Here is a 6,000-nt window from a genome sequence, read left to right on the forward strand (position 1 = left end):
CTTCGTGCGCCTCACCTCCATCGCCACCACTGTCCACCACCCATCCAGCTCCTCACCGCCTCCCTCTTCTCTCTCTCTTCACACCGCACGACAACCAGCTCGCGTCAACCTCCTGCAACCCAAGCTCCACATCAGCAGCCCACAGCCTTGAGCAACCCAGCTCACGGACAGCCATGAACAGCGCTGCTCTCCACAGCATCTCAGCTCTCTCTCTCTCTTAGCTCAGCTCAGTTCAGCTCACGCTGCTCGTTGCTCGCGCGTGTCGCACCACCAGCTCGCATACACACGACGCACAGCTTCCCTGCTAAGCCGCTGCCTGCTGCTTCTTCCATCACCACCACCCCAGAGCTGTGCGCATTTCCTCCTCCCTGTCCATAGCTGCAGCCGACTGCTGCCTGAAACCCACGGCAGTCCAGCTCTCTACCCACAACCAGCTCCACAGCCACGTGGAGATCTTCCTTCATTCTCCACCAACAACCCCAAGCAGGCTTCACCACTGAAGCTCCACTACCAACCCACACCACCAGCTCTTCTCCACTTCACTTTGAGCCCCCTAGCTGCCACTGCACCAGCTACGACTGCCCAAGCTCCGCTGCCTACCACCTGAAGCCCACGGACTTCAACCCCAGCACGCGCCGCCACCTCCACCAGCTCTCCTTGCGCTACCACCACCAGCCCACACCGTTAGCTCTCCCTCTACCTCACACTTCGATCTCACTGTCCAAACTCAACCAGATCGCTTGGGAGGTGATTTTGTTCTTGGGTTTCTTTATGAATGAAAATAGGAAGTGATTCGCTTGATTTTCCCTTTTCCGTTGAATTGCTTAGGAGTCTCTGTTGAGTTTTTGGTCCTTGGGTCTTGGGGCACATCTGTCAGTTCATTTGACTTGGGGATTTTCTGGAGTTAATTTCGGGTAGAATAAATTTTATTTGCTGCTCCATTTGCGGATATTTTCTGGTGTTAATTACATTGTTGAGCATTGATTGGGTTTTGACTACTTGAGGTTTTTCTTTCATCTGTGGGGATAAATTTAACGGCTCTTATGCCAGTTCATTTATTCGAGAATTGTTAGAGGTGATTTGGGAGTTACTTGTCACTTGGGTCCTATTTTAATTTCTACTATTTTGTGGTCTTGATTGGTAGTTTGGATTTATCAGCGCTTTGGTTGGTCATTTGAGTTGTTTCTTAATTGTGGGGAGTTCCTTCCTGCGTGTGTTTGTTGATTTGAATGGTTATTGGGATTGGTTGAGTGTGTATTTAACTATCCAATTGGAGACAATTGTTGAGATTTTGGGTCGAATTGTGTTTAAATTGCTGTAATTTGTGTCCAATTGTGGGTAATTTGCTGAGATTGTTTGTTAAATTAGGAGGTGCTTGTAATGCTTAAATTTGCTTATTGAAGTAGTTGAGTTTGGAACCACAAGTGCTTATTGATTGCATTTACTATAAGTGTTGGGGTATTTGTATAACTTGTGGGTGATTCATTGGAGTGATATTTGGAGAAAATGGTGAGACTCAGATCAACCCCAGGGGCTAATCCACCGATGTCTTGACGATTTCAGGGGAGTTTCGTTGCCCTTCTTCTTACTTTTTCTATATATTTGTTACATTGAGGGCAATGTATATTTTAAGTGTGGGGGGGATTTGGATTTGATTGGAGTTTCTTTAAATTGTTGCTTTTCTTATTGTTGTCTTGATGAATAAATGTGGCAACTCGCTCTTCTATTGCTAGTTGTGATTTATCCTATGAATTTTGTTTAGATGGCAAGTAAAAGCATATTATCTTGGTGAATATCATGAGTTTAAGGACTTGGTGCAAATTGTGGTTAAATTGTTTAGGCAATATAAATATTTTACTAGCAATTGTTGTGTGGATTGGGCGATTGTTGATCTTAGTTCTCCATATTAGGAGATGACGTGGGCCATGATCTTTAATTATCTGGTATTCTGGTGCTTTAATTGTGGTTAATAAATGGCTCTACTCCGCTAGTGTCATCACCCAGTAACCGGGAGTCTTCACCACAAGTGTCGACTTTCGCGTCAAAAAGTGGTGATATCTATGAGTAGGTAGTCCTGAAGCTGTGAAAAGTTGAGTAACTGGGCTCTTTCATCTAAAAATGTCAGAGTTCACGTCAAAAGACTTGAATAGCTTGGGACTGAGCATTTATTCAAAAAAAAAAAAGAAAAAAAAAGATATATATATATATATATATATATATATATAAAAGAATAATATGTAAGCTTATGATCATGTTGGCCTGCCGATCCTTGTTCTTCAATGTTGAGATTTTGGTTGTCAGTTGACCCAATTGCTAACTTTTGCTAGTTTAATATTTTGATTTCTTAAACGACTTAGCTATGAATTGGACGAGTCTATGATTTCAGGAGCTAACCGGGAGAAATATGTCTTGACACTTAACTACTAAAACTTGATTTTGGGATAAACGCAACTTGGCAGTAAATGAAATGAGAGTTAGCCATTATTGAATTTAGTTGTTCTCATGCTTGAGGACAAGCATGATTTAAGTGTGGGGGGAATTGATAGGATGTTAATTGTTAGTAATTTTATTGTTAATTTTCCTTTTTATTCTTGCCAAATATTGCTTTAATTTGCTTTAATTGTCAATATATATTTATATTTGGTATTTGGATATAATTTCAGAAATTGGAGCAGAAACCTCTTGAGAAGATTATTGTGAAGCTTTACACAATTCGGGTGCAAACCAACGAGAAAGAATGGAATTGCATTTGGGAATTCAATTTGACTAGACAACATATCAAAATTGGTGGGGACCGCAAATTAAAGTGGAGCAGAAACCTTCCTGAAAAGATTATTGTGAAACTCTATACAATTGGCCCACATGCATGGTGTAAACCAACGTCCATTTCTTTCTATGATGAAAAGGAATTGAATTGCATTTGACTGGCCAGCATCTCAATTAGGTGGGGACCGTGAAGACTTGACCATTGTGTAAAGACACATTTTTGGTTTGCTCTCTTATTTGTGAACTTGTGCACTTGGTCAAAGGAAACCGACAAACCATAGTTGGCTTTGCTTTTGTTTTCGGTGGAGTTGATTAGGTAGGGAAGGAATGTTTTCTTTTGTGAGCGTGGAGTGAAGTTTCGAATTGGCTTGTTTTTATGCGTGGGAGAGCCGCACATTTCCGGAGTTAGTTTTTCTTCTTCTCTTCCGTCTGGGAAGAGGAGTTTTAGTTTTCTCTCCGAGGGATGTTCCGGAGGAGAGAATAGGGAGTTGTTTTGGCTTGTTGAATTCTAGTGTGCAATTTTCTTATTCTCTTCCGAAAGCTTTGTTATTCACTCTCTCAATTATCGAAGAAAGATGATGTCTTTAAATTCAATTGAATTGTGTGAAGATTTTCTTATGAGGCGTGGCTAATTTTCTCATCTAGTCAAGGATCAACGCGACGACGCAGTCCCATATATCTGTGAGATCTAATTAATTTTACGTGTTCCTTAATTTGTTAATATTTGCATGTTTTCTATTTTAATTTCCATGGGATTATTTTGTTAATTGGATATCAAGGGCCCGATGTGCAATTTGACTTATTAATCTCTTGTCAAATTAATCAATTAAATCCGTAATTGTTTAGTTGGTTAATATTAGTGACAATTAGTATTTTCACATACTAGGGGAACATGCAATCTGATTTAAATAACCCTCGTAGCGTGTTATTAATTTGGGTTAGGCTTTTCTAGTTTTTAATGCAATTAGGAAATTAATTTCTACGGTCGTACCTAGGAGTATTTCCTGGTTAGGGGTAATCAATAGTCGTACCTTGGTTATCAATAAATTAAGGAAAAGCTGGTTGTTAGAGTTTATCGACGACTATAACTAACCTGTTAATAAAATTAAGTGAACCTTCTTTGCATCAATGATCGGATGAATGGACTGTGTCTACGTAGTTGTATCCTTGGCTAGAATTTATTTATTATTTATTTAATTGCCATTTACATTCGTATTAATTATTTATTTATTTTTGGTTAAATTGTTTAATTATTTTTTAGTTAAATTGTTTAATTATTTATTTTTAGTTTTATCTGATAAAAATCCCCCGTGTCTCGAATTTAAAAAGAATCGAATTTTTTCCAATCCCTGTGGATTCGACCCTGTTTACTACTATACACAGAAAATTTATTTTTCTTAAACAGGTATTTATTATTGCACAGGCACGACACCTGTCAAGAATGTATTAAGCTAAGCATTTATGCTCTAAACATCTGGATAGATGAAGAATGGGTGAATCCCAATCTTGATGCTAGGCATCAGTGATCTTGCGGGGCAGCTTGCCCGTTTGTTTGGACCTTTGTCCAAATACTGTAAAGGTTACGGTTATTTATATAAAAAGCTAACGTTTCGACGAAAAAAAAAAAAAAAAAAAGTAAAGGGAAGACTTAGTCAGTAAACGCGCAGAAGGCCTACGCATTTTACAATTGAAACTTCTTCTGTAGACCCCAAATAGGACGGTTGACTTCAAATGAATGCAGTCAAGACGTAAAGGACTATTTGTTGGGCAATAATTTTCAGCTTCATTTGTGTATGGAGTTTACTGGGGAAGCTGTCACAGTAGTCGCTGATGACATTGAGGTCCACGTCTTTACGGGGCTGCTCATGCTAAAGACATAATGACTCCGCAAGGGAAGACTTTCAAGTCCACCCTGGTCTTTCCATTTATTCACGTGAAAAACAATAAGGGAACCGATAAATTTTTTCCACTTGATATGAGAAAAAATTCATAAATGTGTTTTTGGATGTAATGTATGTCATGAAAGTAATTAAGATATATGCTTCAGCCTATGAGGTTTTAGTCTAGTGACTAAGAGTGTATTAGATAAAATTAAAATTTGAAAACTAAAATATGAAATTTAAACTTTGAAGGCAGAATTCGTTAAATTATTGAATTGTTAAGTACCATATTTGATATATTTGAGTATATATTATATTAAGTAATACGTGGTTAGTTTATCACTTATATTTTTTTAAAAAAAATTATCTAGAAAATTCGATGCCACTTAATTAAATCAGAAGTTCGATTTTTTTTTATCAAACACGTTTGAACATGTTAAGATATGAACTCACTTAGTTTAAATATTGAATTGGGTTATCAAATAGGGGTCTAGGATTGAGGTTCCAGGATTTAGAGGGCTTGGGTTCAAATCTCTCCTCCCTACACCCGCTTCTTAAATTTCATTCTCTTTTACTAGAAAAAATTTTTAAAAAATAAAAAATATATGCTTAGAATGGTAGGATTAAAGAGTAGTTACAATTGACTGAAAGTCTCGACTCAAGATAACAATCTTCTGTCATGCCAAAGGGGTAATGGATCTTTACTTTTCCAGAGGTATCAATGCAGCCATCCTTGGCTATAGGAGGGTATGTTGCTGCTGGTGTGATAGCTGGCTTTAAGGACACCGTCAACACGAAATGTATCATTTGAACAAGCTTCATCACTGGGGAAACTTTGGACTGTGATGGCTATTTAATTTTGGGATGATGAGTTTTTTCTGGTGTTCTTGGAGGAGGCCATATTTCAATATATAGATCCTTCCCTGAGCAAAGCCACCCCAACATTAGAAAGTCACTCATCCTCAAATTGACTTGGCAAGTTCACTTGAATTATTCTGATACCGTGTGGTATGGGATCCTGAACGTTACTAATTGCATTTCAGCACTATTTCCTTTTTAACACTACTCCATCTTCTGTATGTGGACTCTTTACTTTTTTTTTCGTCATTTGCGCTACAATTGCAATATCAATTCATATGAGCACGAAACTCCAGTCATCGTGGTCGAGGGAACGGAATTTTATCAACTTTTCTCTGTTGAAAATTGTGGAATCAAGAAGAGATCAGATGATTGACTTTTCCCTGTATCACCTCTCTAGATAATAGAAAAATCGCCAGTAGAAAACTTGGGTTTTTTGTCCCATTAGTTTCCCAGCATGTACCCTACTACCACCACTACCAAACAAATGAACGAA

Source organism: Coffea arabica, chromosome 10c (genome assembly GCF_036785885.1).
Source record: "Coffea arabica cultivar ET-39 chromosome 10c, Coffea Arabica ET-39 HiFi, whole genome shotgun sequence".
NCBI classification, from domain to species: domain Eukaryota; kingdom Viridiplantae; phylum Streptophyta; class Magnoliopsida; order Gentianales; family Rubiaceae; genus Coffea; species Coffea arabica.